Source organism: Nicotiana sylvestris, chromosome 8 (assembly GCF_000393655.2).
Source record: "Nicotiana sylvestris chromosome 8, ASM39365v2, whole genome shotgun sequence".
Taxonomy (NCBI): Eukaryota; Viridiplantae; Streptophyta; class Magnoliopsida; order Solanales; family Solanaceae; genus Nicotiana; species Nicotiana sylvestris.
The window spans coordinates 173,921,643-173,942,025 of record NC_091064.1 but is presented as its reverse complement, the minus strand read 5'-3'; positions in this window follow the sequence as shown (position 1 = coordinate 173,942,025).

Sequence of the window (20,383 nt, the reverse complement as noted above, 5' to 3'; positions counted from 1 at the left end):
GACGGTCTGATTTTGATTTTTACATATTTCCTAGTTATTGAAGTCTAATTTTTGGAACCATAAACCACTCATGATTTTGACGTTCCTACACCAAGATATGAATTTTTTTGGTGAAGGCGCAGAGCTATAAAATCGAGCACAGCAGCATCTGAAATAAATTCAAAATAATACATGAGAAGATATAGAAGGAATTTTGCCCCAAGATTTTGATACATTGAAGTATTAGAAGTGTAGTTTTAAAAGGATCAAACAACTTGTATTTCTGATTCTCGTACGACAAGATATGGTTATTTTCTCCACAGATGCACAAAGATGGCTATCCCAGACAATTTTTGTAGAGAAAGAGAAAAGGTTTTGGAGCCCTCGGTGCCAACAATACAAAGCTTTTGGTCCTGTTTAATTGATCGGTGTCAACGACACGGGCCTTTAGTTCAGTAGCAGGTAACAATGGCAATGGCATGAGGCAACTCATCACGATAAATAAAGATACTAATGACTCAAATTTTTCGGATCTACGTGACAGGTAACGGTGCCCAACGACACGAAGCTTCAAGCTATGGCCAAGTTCAATGAAAAATTGCACAAGGTTTGCCGATTTGAACTTTCTTTACTGATGCTATCAGTTTCTTGGGAAAAACACCAGTGTGAATGATACCAAAATTTGAAAAGATGCAAGAGAAAGGGGATTGCAAACATGAAGAGCTTTGTGTATCTTCTACAATGATTAGAGAGCTACAAGTTTGTATTATTCAATGTGTTTGAGATCTACCTCATGTCCTTTTTATAGAACTCATGAGGCGATGATGCATTCCTTAGTGAACAAGAATTTTTCTTAGGGAAAAAGAGCAATTCCTAGTAGACTAATAACCAAGTCTTACATGGAAACTTTGAGACATAATTTAAACGAGAGAAGCATCACTTTATGGAAGGTTGCTTGAATCAAAGGAGAGATAACTTGTCTTAATGGTTTTCAAGTGGATTCTTACTAAATTTAGTAATCCATACCCATAAAGGTCTAGTTTCGAGTTGTATTATTTTTGAAATCTATCGCCTAGTTCCATGTTAATGGTGCAATGTGGATATTATGGTATTTACCTAAGGAATTTGATGCAACTAAATTCTTCTCAAAAATAGAAAGGAAAACAAGATTGTTCACTTTGGTATATCGGACAGTACGGTTAAGGGAGTCCTACAGAGACGTTGTCTTCACTTGTACTTCAAGTCTCCTCTTTGATTTTGGCAAACCTACACCCCGACAAGCCTTGAAGTAAGGGGCATTTGTAGACAGTTTAAATTTTACTAAATTTAAATCCATAAGAAATTTGGATTTTACCATACATCAAACATATATTAGTCCAACCAAATAATTTGGCTAGTATAATTGGATTATTTATTTAAATCTAATTAAATTAATTTAAATAAAAGTCCAATATTATTGGGCTAACCCATTTAATGGACTTTTTACAATATGGATAGACCCATATAAAGCCCCAAGCCTAATGGCCCATGAGGGTATTCTTGGATGTTACTCCATCCCACACCTATATAAAAGGGGTCAAAGGAGAAGGCTAGAAGGACAATCAAGTAAGCAGAAAGAAAGGCTGAAGAACCTCTGAAGAATAGCATCAAGGTCTCCACCCACATCTGCAATGGTCAAATCCCAAAGGCGAACGCAAATCATAAGCGGGTGGCTTCAAATCTTCCGTTGGTGATAATCCAACAACAAATCTTGGTTCGTGACGACCTTCAAATTGTTCATGATGCAATACAAATCTGAAATCTGTCAAGTTCAAGATTAAGCTCTCAAGCTCTTGAACCATCATTTGTGAGGAGAAGAATCAGAGGACTACATCTCTTTAGATTCAAGATATTCTAGAGATTGTAACCCCATCACTTGAAATTGAATATAATATTTGTTGCTATATTTCTTGTCTTGATTATTTTTTTCAGGAACAAAATTTAGTAATTAAATATATGTATAATTCATATATATTATCAACGTATAACTTATGTATACCAGTTAATAAAAGTAAACAGTGGATCTGTCCGTCTATTTGTGTAAAGATCCCATAATTATACCACTTCGAACAAATATACAACGAAAGTAAAAAATTGTAGAAATTTGGGGTAATCTTTAACTTTTGACTCTGTTTGTACTGTGGACAGAACTCTAAGGCCAGAAGTTAAAAGTATTGTTCATGAGTCAAGCGGGGGCAGAGGGGCAACACTTGTTCAACTTGAAGTTTTGTCCATAAGACAAACATGAAAAAAAAATTTAAGATCATCCACTTTGAGGGTTATTTGTGTAATTCACCCCAATGGAAATAGGAACTCTGATGGCCGAAAAGTTAAAATGCTTCGTTGGAAAAAAAAGGACTAAGTGGAGGTATTATGCATGGGATTTTTTCGTTCATATACAATATTTTAAACCTTACTATCAAAAATATCTCAGTTTTGGTATTTACCTGACCTAAACACGTTTTAGCTATAAATATATATATATATATATATATATATTTAAACTAGACTCTTTTCTGTGATAGTCTTCCTTATTTAGACGCGGGATTTTGGGATCTCTTATATTTCAATTAGAGATTTTACTGACGCAATCATCGCACCATAATCAAGGCAACATATTTTTAGAATCCTTCTATAGTTCTATTACGAAGATTTTCTCTTGTTATCATCGCACCATAATCAAGGCAACATATCTATAGTATCCTTCTATTCTCTGGTTTTCTCTAGTTTCCTCTGATTTTCCATAAATAAAGGTTTTGAAGAAAATAATTATAAATAATTAGCTACAATTGAATTGAATTTCGTGACATAATGTCAAAATTAGTATGCTTCAGCTCAATGATCGGTGGAATAGCGTTGGGAGATACAAAGATTTTGATGTTGACGAAATTGTAGTCAATGAAGATTGAAATTATAGTCAATTGAATTCCACAATTGCAGAGCATCTAATGATCGATACCTTCGCAAAAATCATCGAAATCAAATATACTATCAACGAACGTTATCTTCCAATGGAAATTCGGAACAATATGGGAGTTCGAGTGTATATGGAGACGAAAAAGGAAAACAAAAACTTAGGAATGTATCTGTTGTGTATAACAGTGCGTGATTGTGATGACCCAAATGGTCATCTTGTGTTTTAGAACTCGATTCCGTATTCTGAGGTCTTCAAAACCTCATTTTTTCCTTCTCGATTTGTGTGCGCAGTCCGGGCGTATATCTGAAAAGCTTTTATGTGAAAATTGATGAAATAATAATTTTTGGCCTAACAAGTTGATTTTTGTTGACTTCGGTCAACGTTTTCGGTAAACAGATTCGGACCCATATTCTAATAGTCCTGGTGGGTCCGTAGTAAAATATGGGATCTGGGCATATGTCCGGAATAGAATTCCGAGGTTCATAGCCCGAGAAATGAATTTTTGATGAAAAATTGTAAGACTGAAATTATAATAGTTTTAAGAATTTGGTTAATATTTGATCGTGTTGGTACGGGGTCCGTATTTTGGTTCCGGAGCCCAGTACAGGTCCGTTATGATATTTATACCTTATCTGTGAAATTTGGTGAGAAACGGGACTGATTTGACGAGATTCGCATCTTTGGTTGAGAAAATAGAAGTTTTAAAACTTTCTTGAAAATTTTATACCATTTGGTGCTAAATTCATATTTCTAGATGTTATTTTGGCGATTTGATCGTGCGAGCAAGTTTGTATGATATTTTTAGACTTATTTTCATGTTTGGTTTGGAGCCCCGAGGGCTCAAGTGAGTTTCAGATAGGCTATGGGATGTTTTAGACTTGAAAAATCTGGTGTTTTTGGCTTCAGCTGTCATCTGGTATCTTCTTCTTCGCGTTCGCGAAGGGACTCTCGCAAACACGAAGAGTAAGTTGGTCTGAAGGAGAATTCCTTCTACATGAATGTGAAGTGCTGGTTGCGAACGCGGAGTGTTGGGGCATTACCCTTCGCGAACGCGACCAGGCTATCGCGAACGCAAAGCATAGGACCTGGGGGAGGGAAAATAACTCATCACAAATGCGGCACTTGGCTTGCAAATGCGGAGGCAGGGGGGAGTATGCCTTCGCGAACGCTAAGAGTTTCTCGCGAACGCATAGGCCAATAGGGCCATAGCTTCGTGAACGCGATAGGCCTCTCGCGAATGCGAATAAGGCTTGTCCAGTGATTTTAAAATAGAACCAGCATGGGATTTCTCTAAAATTTCACAACTCTTTCATTAGAACACGACCTAGGAGCAATTTTGAAGAGGGATTTCAACAACAAATCATTGGTTTGTGTTCTTTAACTCATTTCCTTCAATTTCCATCAACACCAATTAGATTTCTAGCCCTAAATCTTGTTCTTTCATGATAGAATTAGGGATTTTTGGAAGAATTGGGGGTTTTTATAAATTGAAAATTTAGATCTCGATTCAGAGTCAGATTCCGGAACTAATTACATATTTGGGCTTGGGGATAATGGGTGAATGGGTTTTGGTTCGAACCTCTTAACCAAGCGGGCTTGGGGTCGGTTTTTGACTTTTGGGGGGAAATATTGGAAAACTTGTAATTATGCATTGGAATTGATTTCTTTTGAGATAATTGATGTTATTAAGTTAATTATGACTGGATACGAGTGCATTGGCAGTGAATCTAGAGGAAAAGCGGTAATTGAGTAGTGAGAGGCATGTGGATCGAGGTAAGTGTTGTGTCTATCTTTGACTTGAGGGATTATGAATCCCGACTTAATTGCTATGTGAAAATCCATATGTCTAGCATATAAGTGAGGTGACAAGTACCTATGCGTCACCAAATTTTCTATTTAGCCTATTTCTTTCTCCGTTCCTAATATATTGTCTTCTTGTATTAACTGCTACATGCTTATTGGTGCTTCCGTGTTTAATTTCTTCTTGTTAGATGTTGTTTTCTTTATTGAAGGTATTAATTATTCCGTAGTTTCATTATGTTACATTATTGGTTTAAGTTGGTTTACCGGTGTTTCGTGGTATATTTTGTTTGGTCTCGATGTGTAGTATTAGTTGAGTGAAGTTTCATAATTGTATAGCCTTCTGTTTGTTTTGGTTTGAGGCTTAAATATTGTGGCAAATTGTGAAATTTCTATTCTTATTGTGTGAAATGTGATTGTCTGGTGGGATCGGATTGTACACCGCAACAGGAGAAATAAGGGTGATATGTTTAGGAGTAATAAGGGTAGATTGTTATTGTACGGTGGGATCGGATTACACGCCGCAACAGGAGAAATAAGGGTGGATTGATACAGAGTAATAAGGGTGAATGTTCATATTGCTATTGTTTATATAGTGGGATCGGGATGCGCACCGTATCAGATTATTATTTATGTAGCCTTCTTCTGCTGTGAATTTATTCTGTAGTTTGTATCTCACCTAAGGATTGGTTATAGCTGAGTACTGTCAAGATATTTGAGTTCTGCATCCATTTTTGCTGCAAGTTATTGTTTCATTTTGTCCCGTACTTCCTTTTCACTTTATTATGTACCGTATGCAGGTCATATTGTAAATTCCCTACCGCAGCCTCATCACTACCTTGTCGAGGTTAGGCTCAGCACTTACCAGTACACTGGGTCGGTCGTACTTATATTGTACTCTGCACTTTCTGTGTAGATTTTGGAGCCGGTAGTGGCTGATCGAGAGGTCGGTTGCAGCCATTTCATCTAGGAGACCCAAGGTAGTCTTGTTGGCGCCCGCAGGCCTTGGCGTCCCCTCCTATGTTCTACATTCCTGTTTTCTTTTCTTTCGAAACAGATGTAATTTCTTTCAGACTAATATTTGTAAATATTTATAGTATGTTCGTGGATTGTGACACCAATTTCTGGGTGGTAACAGTTTCAGTGTTGTTAATAGTATATAGATAACCGGTTAATTATGTAGTTCCGCATTTATTTCGGCTTGATTTAGCTTGTTAATTTTAATCTATGAAATGTAAAGGGACAAGGTGAATAAAACTCTAACGTTGGCTTGCCTAGAAAGTGCGATGTTAGGCGCCATCACGGTCCCGATAGTGGGAATTTCGGGCCGTGATAAGTTGGTATCAGAGCACTATGTTATATAGGCCTCAAAATTCACGGACAAGCTTAGTAGAGTTTGAGGAATCGGTATGGAAACGTCTGTGCTTATCCCCCAAAGGCTATAGAGTTTAGGAACAATTTCACTTATATTCTTCTCTGTCATGCGATTTGATCTCTCAATGTTAATTGAACTCTCTACTCTTATTCCATCGTAGATGGCGAGAACATGTACCGCTTTATCAGTTGATCAGCAGCCCGATCCCCATGGCAACTCCTACGAGGGGTAGGGGATGAGGTCGAGGCCATGCTAGAGGCCGAGGTAGGGGCAGGGCTCAGCCTAGAGCTCGAGCAATAGCACCAGCGGCAGAGCTTCACGTAGTGATGAGGAGGCTCCAGCCCAGACCTCTCCGGCAGGGCCAGCTCAGGCTCCAGAAGGTTTAATTGCTACCCCGGTACTTCAGGATGCTTTGGTCCGTCTAGTGGGTCTTATGGAGAGTGTTACTCAGGCCGGCATATTCCCTGTAGCACCAGCCGTCTCTTGGGCTGGGGGAGGAGCACAAACTCCCGTTGCTCACACTCCGAAGAAGATGGCTCCCCAGTTTTAGACTACAGCAGCTCAGCCCATTAAGGTAGTTCCGCTAGGTGTTGCAGCATAGACCGACGATGGATCAGCTATGTCTGATTGGATAGGTTTACAAAGATTTTTACCACTACCTATGGCGGTACATCTTCAGAGGATCCCCAGGACTATCTGGATAGTTGTCACGAGGTATTACGGAACATGGGGATAGTGGAGACCAATGGGGTCAACTTTGCTACCTTTCATCTGTCAGGTTCTGCCAAGAAATGGTGGACAGATTTTTGTTTAGCCAAACTAGCTAGGTCACCGGCTCTTACTTGGGACGAGTTCTCTCAGCTATTTCTGGAGAAGTATCTTCTTATCACTCAATGAGAGGACTATCGGAGGTAGTTCGAGTGCCTTCAGCAGGGTTCTATGATTGTCACTCAGCATGAGACAAGATTTTTTGATTTGGCCCGTCATGCTCTTCTTATACTTCCTATCGAGAGAGAGGGTGAGGAGGTTTATTGAGGGACTTTCTCAGCCTATCAGATTGCAAATGGCTATGGAGACAGGGAGTGAGATTTCTTTCCAAGATGTAGCCAATGTGGCCAGATGAGTTGAGATGGTTTTAGCTTAAGGGAGTGGTCAGGAGTCTGACAAGAGGCCTCGTCACTGCGGTGGATTCAGTGGGGACTCATCTGGAGGCCGGGGTATATTAGTAGAGGCCATCCTCCTAGGCCGTTTCATTCAGCACTTCAGACATCCCATGGAGCTTTAGGGAGTCGGGGTCCTTATGTACCTCCTTCAGGGCAACCAACTTATAGTACACCACCAGCTCCTATCAGAGCACCTCCTCTTCAGAGTTATTATCGCGGTTAGTTGACTCATCAGGGCCAGTCTCAGTTTCCACAGCCGCAGTATCAGGATGAATGTTTGGAGGACCTGTTTGAGATTAGTGGGGTTCAGTCATAGTAGCAGGGTTCTCGTGTCATGATCCCGGCACCGCCCGCCCATCCTGTTAGGGGTAGGGGTCATAAAGCTAGAGGTAGAGGTCATCCCGCTAGAGGTGGAGGTCAGGCCGTTAGAGGTGGAGGCCAGGCTGCTACAGGTGGAGGCCAGCCAGCAGGAGGTCGTCCCAAGGATATGGTTCAGAGTGGTGGGGCCCATCCCCGATGTTATGCTTTCCCAGCCAGGCCTGAGGCTGAGTCATCCGATGTTGTTATCATAGGTACTGTTTCAGTTTGCAGTAGAGATGCTTTAGTTCTATTTGATTAGGGTCAACATACTCCTATGTGTCATCTTATTTTGCTTCATATTTGGTTGTGCCTCGTGATTCTTTGAGTGCTCCTGTGTATGTGTCCACACCAGTGGGGGATTCTATTGTTGTAGATCGTGTTTATAGTTCATGTGTGGTTATTATTGGGGGTCTTGAGACTAGCATGATCTCCTACTTCTTGATATGGTCGATTTTGATGTCATTTTAGGGATGGATTGGCTGTCACTTTATCATGCTATATTGGACTGTCACGCCAAGACCGTGACCTTAGCATTATCGGGGTTTCCTCGATTAGAGTAAAGGAGGACTCCTGGTCAATAAACTAGTAGGGTTATTTCTTATATGAAGGCTCAGTGTATGGTCAATAAGGGGTGTTTGGCTTATTTGTCTTATGTTCATGATTCTAGTGCGGAGGTTCTTTCTATGGATTCTGTACCAATTGTTCGGGAGTTCCTAAAGGTATTTCCTGTAGACCTGTCGGGGATGCCACCCGACAGGGATATTGACTTTTGCATTGATTTGACTTCGGGCACTCAACCCATTTCTATTCTGTCGTACCGCATGGCCCCGCCAGAGTTGAAAGAATTGAAGGAGTAGTTGCAATATTTGCTTGATAAAGGCTTTATTAGACCTAGTATCTCGCCCTGGGGTGCGCCGGTGTTATTTGTAAAGAAGAAGGATGGGTCGATGAGGATGTGCATAGACTATCGGTAGTTGAACAAAGTCACCATCAAGAACAAGTATCCATTACCGAGGATTGATGACTTATTTGATCAGCTTCAGGGTGCCAAAGTGTTTTCAAAGATCTATTTGAGGTCTGGCTACCATTAATTGAGGATTAGGGCATCCGAAGTCCCTAAGACATCCTTTCAAACTCTGTATGGGCATTTTGAGTTTCTGGTGATGTTATTCGGGCTGACAAATGCCCCAACAACATTTATGGATTTGATGAACCGAGTGTTCAAGCCCTATCTGGATTCCTTTGTGATTATTTTTATTGATGATATCTTGATCTACTCCTGCAGCCAAGAGGAGCATGAGCAGCATCTTCAGATCATTCTTCAGACGCTGAGGGACAGCCAATTATATGGTAAATTTATGAAATGTGAGTTTTGGTTGAGTTCAATTGCTTTCTTGGGTCATGTTGTATCAGTAGAGGGTATTCAGGTGGATCCTAAGAAGATTGAGGCAGTCAAGGACTAGCCTAGACCCACATCAGTTGTAGAGATCTGGAGTTTCTTGGGTTTGACGGGTTATTACCGTCGATTTGTGGAGGGGTTTTCATCTATAGCAATCCTGATGACCAGGTTGACTCAGAATGGTGCCCCATTCAGATGGTCAGACGAGTGTGAGGCAATCTTTTAGAAGCTCAAGACAGCTTTGACTACAGTGCCAGTATTGGTATTGCCCACAAGTTCAGAGCCCTACACAGTATATTGTGACGCATCTCGTATTGGACTTTGTGCGATATTGATGTAGGGTGGCAAGGTTATTACATATGCTTTACGGTAGTTGAAGATTCATAAGAAGAATTATCCAGTTCATGACTTGGAGCTAACAGCCATTGTTCACGCGCTGAAGATTTGGAGGCACTAACAATATGGCATGTCATGTGAGGTGTTCACGGATCATAAGAATTTGCAGTATTTGTTCAAGCAGAAGGAGCTAAATTTGAGGCAGAGAAGGTGGTTGGAGCTATTGAAAGACTAAGATATCACCATCTCGTATCATCCCGGGAAGGCCAATATGGTGGTCGATGCTTTGAGTAGGAAGTCAGCCAGTATGGGTAGCCTTGCGTACATTCCAGTTGGTGAGAGATCGTTTGCATTAGATGTTCAGGCTTTGTCCAATCAGTTCGTGAGGTTGGATGTTTCTGAGCCCAGCCGTGTTTTAGCTTGCACAGTCACTCGGTCTTCCTTGTTTGAGCGCATCAGGATTGGCAGTATGATGACTCTCATTTGCTTGTCCTTAGGGACACAGTGCGGCACGGTGATGCCAAACAGGTTACAGTTGGAGATGATGGAGTTTAGAGGATGTAGGGTCGTGTTTGTATGCCTAATGTGGATGGGCTTCTTGAGTTGATTCTAGAGGAGGTCCACAGTTCCCGGTATTCTATTTATTTCGGGCACCGCTAAGATGTATCAGGATTTGCGGTAGCATAACTAGTGGAGGAGAATGAAGAAGGATATAGTTGCATATGCAGCTCAGTTTCTGAATTGTCAGCAAGTAAAGTACGAGCATCAAAGACCTGGTGGTTTGCTTCAGAAGATAGAGATTCCTGAGTGGAAGTGGGAGCGTATCACTACGGATTTCATTGTTGGACTCCCACGGACTCAGAGGAAGTTCGACGTAGTTTGGGTTATTGTGGATAAACTGACCAAGTCAGCGCATTTCATTCTTGCGGTAGTTTCCTATTCTTCGGAGCGGTTGGCAGAGATTTATATCCGTGAGATCGTTCATCTTCATGGTGTGCCCGTGTCTATTATTTTTGATTGAGGTACCTAGTTTACCTCACATTTCTGGAGGGCACTACAGCATGAGTTAGGTACGTGGGTCGAGTTGAGCACAGCATTTCATCCTCAGACGGACGGACAGTCCGAGCGTACTATTCAGATCTTGGAGATATGCTTCGCGCCTGTGTTTTTTACTTAGGAATTCTTGGGATTAGTTCTTGTTATTAACGGAGTTTGCCTACAACAACAGTTATCAGTCGAGCATCCAAATGGCTCCCTATGAGGCATTATATGGTAGACGGTGTCGATCGTCGGTTGGGTGGTTTAAGCCGGGGGAGACTCGGTTATTGGGTACAGATTTAGTGCAGGATGCCTTGGATAAGGTTAAGATCATTTAGGATAGACTTCGTACAACTTGTCACACCTCCCTTTTCTACCCAAAAAGGGTATAGGGGAGTTTTTCCAATTAAAGTGACAATAACCGAAACGGAATTATTTATTCAAAATCAGAGTCGTCACTTGGGATAATTTATGGTGTCCCAAGTCACCGGTTTAAAATCCCGAATCAAGGAAGTTTGACTCTGTTTTACAGTCCGCGAAACACAGAAATTCGGGTAAGGAATTCTGTTAACCCGGGAGAAGGTGTTAGGCATTCCCGGGTTCCGTGGTTTTAGCACGGTCGCTCAACTATTATTAATGGCCTAATTATCTGATTAATTACACATTTTAAACCTACGCACATTTTTAACTTTCTAATCGCTTTTAATGTCTATAGAAAAAATCACGCTTGTCGTACACTTGTCGTTTTGGAACACATCGCAAACCACACTACATGAAATGCACCCGCAATTGCGACATGTTTATTTTGTATTATTATTATTCAAAATTATGGTAGGGTCACATGAAATGCACACCCGATTTCTATACTATGATAAAATCATGTTCGACTATAACCAATTCGAGTAAACACGAGCAGATAGCTAAGCGAGCAAATTCAAAACCATGGCGAACAGTTACACAAACAACGGAATCATATCACCAAACAAACAATTAACATTACGTTTGAATAAACGAATAGAGGATGAAAGAGTTGGACCTCAATATAGCCGGAAGATTGATTGTTTCACTGTTTTGAACTCAGAAATGTGATGAACCGCGGATGCGAACTCTAATCGGCGACTAACACTGAACATCGAACCTCATGTTCCCGTTTCACTATGGAGGAACTCATGAGTGATTTAATCATAAGTCCAGTTCAAGGTTGACATGAACCAATTGAATACCAAATAGAAAGACCTCTCCCAATAACCAAACAGATCAAACTAGAACCAAATGAAATACTTAATTACTTTACTAATAAAACCCAAATAAAAAAGCATAGTTGAACTCAGCAGCCAAGCGAACAACACCCAAATCTGATTAAAACATCGTTTATATAGAAATGAAAGAGGGGACAATTGGAGCGGGTTTTTCGGCAGTTCTGGAGGGGAGTAGACCAGGATGAATAGAAGTAAACAAAATATCCTTTTCTTCATTCTTGTATCTGTTAGCCGTGGTCAAGAATTTAGATATCCTCCTTCAACTACTGCAATTGGGGGGGAAGAAGTTGTCGTTCTTTTTAGGTCTAAGAGGAAGGGGTCATTCTATTTTTTAGGTCCATCTGGTTCTGTGTTTCACTCTATTTCGGGTGGTGATGCTAGACGAAGAAGAAGAGACATAAGGCGTTCTCTCTACTTAGGTCTGAAGGTTCAGGTTTGGGTGATGAAGGCTGCATAGGGTGTTGTGTGTATGTGTGTGGTCACCGACGTTATGGGGTTGGGCGATTGGTTTTGGTTGGGAGTGATGGCTGGGAAGAGAAGCGATATTGTTGGTCTTTTTGGGTGTGTTGAAGGCTGAAGAAGATAGGTGGAGATGGCTGATAGAGATCTGTTCTTTTTTTTTGAAGATGAAGAAGCTTGGCTTTTTCTTTCAAGAAGAAGGGGTTCGTTTGGTTCTGCTGAAGAAGATCTCCAGGTTGTTGTAGCGCAGCTTTCCCTCTATTGTGTATTAGGTTTCCCTCCTTAGGTTAGGTCTAATGTGTCTTATGCTGAAGGGGTGTCTAAGTTTGGGCTTTTGGGTTAATGGGCTAAGAAAATTGGCCTAATTGGGCTAAAAACAAGACAAAAATTAGTCCAAAAATTAATTCTATTCCCTCCTCCCTTTTTGTATGTAAAAATAATATAGAAAACAAAATAAACTATTAAAAATACCAATTAATCTTACTTAAGAAAATAACTATTAAAATAAAACTAATCGTTAAAACAAAACTATTTTTGGTATTTTTCAAATGTCATACTAAAAGATAAAAATGGAATTAGATTAAAATCATTGCAAACTTAAAATAATATTCTTGAAAATAAAGTGGAACTATTTTTGTATTTTTCAATTTTATGTAAGGTAGATAAATTAAAAGTAACTAGATAAAATATTAATTAGCTAAATAAAAGAAAATATTTTTGTAATTTTCATTTTTGTGATAAAATAAAGTAAAAGGTCAAAACTAGTTATAATATCAATATTAGACCTAAACTTACTATTTAACACTAAAATATGTAAAATCTTGGAGAGGGTCAAAAATTACATGCCTACAGCTGCCCCTCTTTGACTAGAAACATGAAGTATTTTCAGACAAAGAACGACGAGACAGGTTTTTTGACCCGACCCTTATTAAGAGAGACCGAAAGCTAAAAGTAAGGAGAATGTGACCGAGCCCTGGTATCTGAGCTGCCTACATATCCTTGGCTATAAAGGAATCAGGCCATGTATAGTTCAGAAGTAGGAACAGTGATGGAGTATACTGAGGTGGAGAGCCGATTGAAGTGTCGTTCCGTCGAGGATCTGGTCTGCGGTCCTGTTATTACATCAAAATCAAAAAATGAAAAATATTTACTAAGCCTATCAACTATGAGTTACAAGATTCTAATCTATAAGTTTTGTGAAGCTTGATCTTGAGTCTTGAATGATTCTTCATGCAGACTTTAGATTTGAACCTTGACGCTTGCTAGCTGCAGGTGCTAGTTCGTTCTTCTTCGGATCAAGACCGGACATGCAATGCTTGTGATTTCACCCATGTCTTGAGTAGTTCACATCTTTCTCTACTTCTGCATTTTGGATTCACTTCTTTCTTTCTTTTTTTCTTCTTTTTTTTATTCTGGATTGAGACTAACTTCAGTTGATCATCTCGGACTGTTGACTCGCATTCTTGCCGCGAACTTCTGCTACTTCTAACTTAAATTGAATTCTGAAATGACTTCCCTTGTTCTCCAGATGGGTGCTTACTACTGACTTGATACTTGAAATAAGTCCGAAATGAATTTTGAAATGACTTCCCTTGTTCTCTAGGTGGACGTCTGCTACTGACTTAAAACTAGAAATGAATTCCCTTGTTCTCCAGGTGGGTGCCTGCAACTGACTTAAAATTCGACTGAATTCCCTTGTTCTCCAGGTGGGCGCCTGCAACTTAATCTTGAAATAAATTCCTTTGTTCTCCAGGTGGGCCCCTGATGCATTCTCCAGGTGGGAGCCTGATGCTTAAACTTGAAATGAATTCCCTTGTTTTCCAAGTGGGCGCCTGATGCTTCAACTTGGAATGAATTCCCTTATTTTCCAGGTGGGCGCCTGATGCTTCAACTTTGAGATGAATTCCCTTGTTTTCAGGTGGGCGCCTGATTCCAAAACTTGAAACGTATTCCCTTGTTATCCAGGTGAGCGCCTGATGCCAAAACTTGAACTGAATTCCCTTGTTTTCCAGGTGGGCGCCTGATGCCAAAACTTGAACTGAATTCCCTTGTTTTCCAGGTGGGCTCCTGATTCCAAAACTTGAAATGTATTCCCTTGTTATCCAGGTGGGCGCCTGATGCCAAAACTTGAAATGAATTCCCTTGTTTTCCAGGTGGGCGCCTGATGCCAAGACTTGAAATGAATTCCCTTGTTCTCAAGGTGGGCGCCTGATGCCAAGACTTGAAATGTATTCCCTTGTTCTCCAGGTGGGCGCCTGATGCCAAGACTTGAAATGAACTCCCTTGTTCTCCAGGTGGGCTCCTGATGCCAAGACTTGAAATGAATTCCCTTGTTCTCCAGGTGGGCGCCTGATGCCAAGACTTGAAATGAATTCCCTTGTTCTCCAGGTGGGCGCCTGATGCCAAGACTTGAAATGAACTCCCTTGTTCTCCAGGTGGGCGCCTGATGCCAAAACTTGAAATGTACTCCCTTGTTCTCCAGGTGGGCGCCTGATGCCAAGACTTGAAATGAACTCCCTTGACTCCCTTGTTCTCCAGGTGGGCGCTTGATGCCAAAACTTGAAATGTATTCCCTTGTTTTCCAGGTGGGCGCCTGATGCCAAAACTTGAAATGTACTCCCTTGTTCTCCAGGTGGGCGCCTGATGCCAAAACTTGAAATGTACTCCTTTGTTCTCTAGGTGGGTGCCTGATGCCAAAAATTGAAATGAATTCCCTTGTTCTCTAGGTGGCCACCTGATGCCAAAACTTGAAATATATTCCCTTGTTTTCCAGGTTGGTGCCTGATTCTAAAACTTGAAATGTATTCCCTTGTTTTTCAGGTGGGCGCTTGATGCTGAAAACGGAAAATGAATTCCCTTGTTATCCAGGTGGGCGCCTGATGCTAAAAGCTAAAAATGAATTCCCTTGTTTTCTAGGTGGGCGCCTGCAACTTCAACTAAACAAAAAAACAAAAGAAACTTCTCTGCCCCAGTTTGGTACTGGGAATATCTGCGAGTGTTAATCGAATCATGTTATCCAAAAGAGCTATAAGAATTTAAAAGTTAAATCCCATTATCTAGGAGGGCCCTGAAAACTAAAATTAAATCTCATCTTAAGCGTGGAAACTTGAAAGCTAAGTTCTATTTTCTAAAGGTAAAACTTACCGTAAATCCCACTATCTATGAGGGTCCTAAGAACTTAAAACTAAATCTCATTATCCAGGAGGGTCCTGACAACTTAAAACTACATCCCATTATCCAGGAAGGTCCTGAAAACTTGAACTTAAATCCCATTATCTAGGAGGGTCTTGAAAACTTGTAACTTAAATCCCATTATCCAGGAGGACCCTGAGAACTTGAAACTAAATCCCATTATCCAGGAGGGTCCTGGACACTTAAAACTAAATCCCATCATCCAGGAGGGTCCTGAAAACTTGAAACTAAATCCCATTATCCAGGAGGGTCCTGAGAACTTGAAACTAAATCCCATTATCCAGGAGGGTACTGAACACTTAAAACTAAATCCCATTATCCAGGAGGGTCCTGAAAACTTGAAACTAATTCCCATTATCCAGGAAGGTCCTGAAAAGCCGAGAATGAACTTACCTGAGACATGCTCTCTTCTTGGAGGATCTCTGCAGAACGAACAAAATTCCTTGCCCCTGAACCATGCTTTCCTCATGGAGGGTTCCTGCAGATCGAATAAATTTTCTTTCCCCTTCTCAAACCGCCTTTGTGCTGACAAAATTTTGGCACGACACTTGAAAAATTCAAGCTTCCAAGCTTTGATTTGGACATAGTCTTCGTCCCTGTTTCAAACAAAGAAAACTTGTGAGTTTAAACATGGTGGTTGGTTTGTGGCCTTGACTTTGAGGGCGATTGCTCCTTCTCTTCCCATGATAACTTTGATTTCAACTCGAAAGACCTTGCTTGTTTATTGACTAACCACTTTCCCTATCACCCTTATCACAGAAAATACCTCTGATCCGTTCAAACACAAGACCTCTATCTATTGCATTGTGCTCATGTACATATACCGAACCTTTGTATTTCACATGAATCCCAAAGCACGTTGATTGTTACCAACTTAGTGTGCAGACTACTCTTTCCTAACGTATGCCATTTTGATGTGCTAGCCAGATTCTGTTTGGTGTAATTGGAAAGCTGGTGGCAAATTTTGAAGTCATTTCTCACTTGTTCTGACCAAACAGACTCAGGAAGAGGAAGTAACAAGACAAAAGGAACAGGGTAAAGGACAATGGAAAGAGATGATTCCTAACAAGAAAACTACAAAGTAGAAACTTATCAGATGTGGATACCAACTCTAATGACCATGACATGCACCTTTGGATTAAGTGGCCTAATCTGTCAAGCAAGTCTAATGTTCAACTCTTGGTGTACCTCTGAGTTGTGAAACTGGGCTTCCATGATCCGATTATCCTATCTAATTCACGGTCCTTATTCGACTTGTAGTACCCGAAGGGTTTTCACCATCAAGCCTCTCTCATTTTGTTCTTTTTCTCAACTTATCGTCGCCTTATGGTGCATGTGAAGGTTTTCACCGATAAGACTCTCTCATTTTTTTTATTTTTTTTTTCTGATTCTGCAGATGACAAGGCATTAACCACGATAGAAATATTATATTCTCCTAGCATGTCTGACTCGGCACTCTTAAAGATTATCTGGGAGGTCTTTTTTGGACTGTAATATGGCTTTTGGACAAGGTTAGAAAGAAAGGATGTCATAAAGGCTCAAAATAATTAAGACAACGGGGTTAATTTATTTACAACTTTTGGAATCCATTCTAAAACTTTGCCCCAATTTCTAAAACAAGGGAATTTGATTCTTATTTTTCTTTTTCTTTTCGAGATGGAATTTCTAAGAAAACTACCCCACTCTTGGCTTTGTGGGATTACAAAACATTTTATTTGGTGCGACCGAACCGTATGGCTGCCTACATATCTTGTGGTCACAAAAATCAGGTCGAACGTAGTTCACAACTAATTCTTGTTTTTTTATGCTATATTCCTTTTTTCTTTTCTTCTTTTTCTTCTTTGTCTCTCTTTTTTTTTCTTTTTTTCTCTTTCTTTTGGAATGAATTTTCTAAAACAAATCTATGGGGACATGAATTTTTTTTTTATAACTCTAACTTGATTCCAAAAGAGGGGAGATCAAAGAAATCAACACAGGCTCAAAGGGGTACCAAAGGGTATAAAGTGTTTGGATAGCTGAAAGAGGGCCTCTCAATCTCTAAGAAAACTAAGTATAACACATGCAACTTGAAAATGAAAAATAAAGATCATGCATATGTAATGCCCCGGAAAATTTCGCTAAGTAATTTAGGATTTCATGGTGCCAGGTAGGCTAATTATAATATTTTACGTGCTATTAACATGATGGGCATCAATTGGATTTGGTAAATAAGTGTATAAGTCATATAATAAGTAATTTGGGGTCCAAGGAAAGGCCTAAGTCTAAGTCAAATTGGAAAATTTCATAATAGGCTAAAATTTCAAATGAGTTCGCACAAGTCCACACTTTGGACGAGCATATATAAATATATATCAGGTTCTATGTGATGAACAACCTATCAAATGAAAGGTCTTCGAGTCTAGTTTCTAACGCTTCAAATTGTTCATCATTTGGATATTCCTACACAAAGTTATGAACAAATTACCAAAGGTTGGATTTGCGATCTAGTTCGCGATCGCAAAACGACTCTGCGGACCGCATATGTGTCGCATAGTGAAGCAGAGTCGGGAAAAAATTATGCTGTCACATAATTGAATTATGCTATCGCATAATGATTATGCTGCAAGTCTGCTGCCCACATATCGAATATGCTATAGCATAATTGCACCACATATTTGACTTCGGGGGTCATTTTTGGAAATTTTCATATCCGAACCCACTTTGATAAATAAGCTTTGGGGCTTCATTTGGGGCTATTTTATACTAAATCTAGAGAGAGGTGAGAGCATTTTAGAGAGAGAAGGAGGAAGCCTAGCATTATAACCATTCAATCTTTCATCAATCTTCAAGAATCAAGGAAACCAATCACAAGATCTTCATCTAAGAGGTAAGGTTCTATACACTAGACTTTAATTTCGAGTTTGGGGTATAAGATGGGTTATTGAGGTATGATTCTTGGGTGTAATAGTATTATGTATACATGCATGTACAAATTAGGTTTGTGGAAAGATTGTTGAACACAAATAAGTAAAGATTGGGTTGGGGAATGAAGGAAATCTTGTAGAAGAGCTTTGAAATCAAGATGCATAACTAGTATTTGATAAAATTCTCAAATGAGCTAAAACCATGAATATCTTCATAATTTGTGTTCGATTTTGTTATGCCTCGAAGTAGATTGAGATTGCTAGAATTTTCGGAACGTTGTAGTAACTTAAGGAAAGCTTAAACAAGGTATGTTGGCTAAACTTTCTCTCTTGGAATCAAATTTCATAAATGTTTTCATAAGTTCAAGCATGGTTGGCTCAAAGTTCATAAATCTTATATTCCGAGTTATTACCCATAAACATGACTAGTCCAAAATGAGCCTTATGAATAAAGATATATATATATATATATATATATATATATATATATATATATTCTAAGTATGAGTTACATATTAAAACGTTACGGCTTTGAGTCGTGTTTCAAATAAAGGCTAGTATGCTAAATTATGTGAGAAAACTTGATATGGTTGATACTCCTAAATGCTCTCATGTGTACTAAATGTATTTGATTGATTGTGTCTAGTTTTTGGTAATCTGTAAAGATGTTTGAAATGAATTAAATAAATTCGAGAAATAGAGTGTGGCCAACGTGCCGAGAACTTGAGTTATAATTGTGCCTGGTGATGCCTATGACATGAGAAAATGTGAATAGATTATGAAATGAGCCTCGACTCAACCGTTTTAAGATGACTTCAAAAAGTAGAATTTGCTTAAAATCTCTATTGAGGTATGTATGGCTAACACTCTTCTTCTTATAATTGAATTCTTGGTGTCAGAATAATTGGTGTAAGTTTTGACTTGATCATGCTAGAATTGATTGCCTTAATGTGTTGGGTTGAAATATTTATATTCCGTAATTGTTCTAAATGTTTACCATGTAATCATTTTATTTGAGAACGTGGTTATGATTTCCAAGCTCTTTTCCTTATGGGTGCAATGCCTTGTGTGATAGAACTTATTGACATGAATGATACTATTATTCAAACAAATAAAAAGGGAAATACTAGAATTATAAAATGTGTCCAAGTGCCAAGAACTTCTTAATAAATGGGGCTGTTTGTGCCATGTAATAGAAGATGGAAAGAAATGTGAATTAAATGGATAATTAAAAGAGGTTATGTCCCAAGTGAGATGGCTTAGCCGGTCGGGCCGAGATCGGACACTGTGTAAGAACATGGTGGAATTGTGGATAAAATTATGAATATGGTTACGTCTCACTTGATACGGCTTATCCGATCGGGCCGAGATCGGACGCCATGCTATACACATGGTGACATTTATGTTGGATTTCTCATTATCATTATAAATTTGGATATGTCTCACTTGGGATGGCTTAGCCGGTTGGGCCGAGACCAGACTCCGTGTAAAAACACGGTGGCATTATGGGTTGTGGCACTTGGAACTAGAGATTTTTTAACCTAAAGAGATGAAAAGATTGAATCGGAACAATGTGGTCCTTATTTAGTGTTTCGTTGTAATCCTGTGAAGTACTTATTGATTATTTTAACTGCCTTCTATTTATTTTCACTATTCATTTTATTAAGATTTGTGTTTGCCTTACATACTAGTACTATTCGACAGTACTAACGTCCCTTTTGCGGGGGGCTACATCTTTAAAATGGATGTAGGTGGTTCCATAGCATACAGTATTGGTCACAGCTAGTGGCGCATCCTCCTTTCAACCGACTTGGTGAGCCCCACTTCACTTCGGGATCTTGTATCATTGTTTATTATGTACTTTGTATTTTGAGGTATAGCCGGAGCCTTATTGCCGGCATTTCCGTATTACTCTTCAGTTGTATTTAGAGGCTCCATAGACAGGTTGTGGGTAGTGTTTGGTATTGGAGATTAAATTAAAAATATTGGTATTTGACAAATATGTTTTTCTTAATTTCTATACAAATTGTAATATTTTGAATATTATGGTTGAAAGTGCTAACGGAAACAAAATGGAAGTTGTTAGTGAAATATTTACAAAGTATGTTAGATGGAGTTCGTCTCCTCCTTATTAACGAATTAGTTTGGGGTAGGATGAAATATA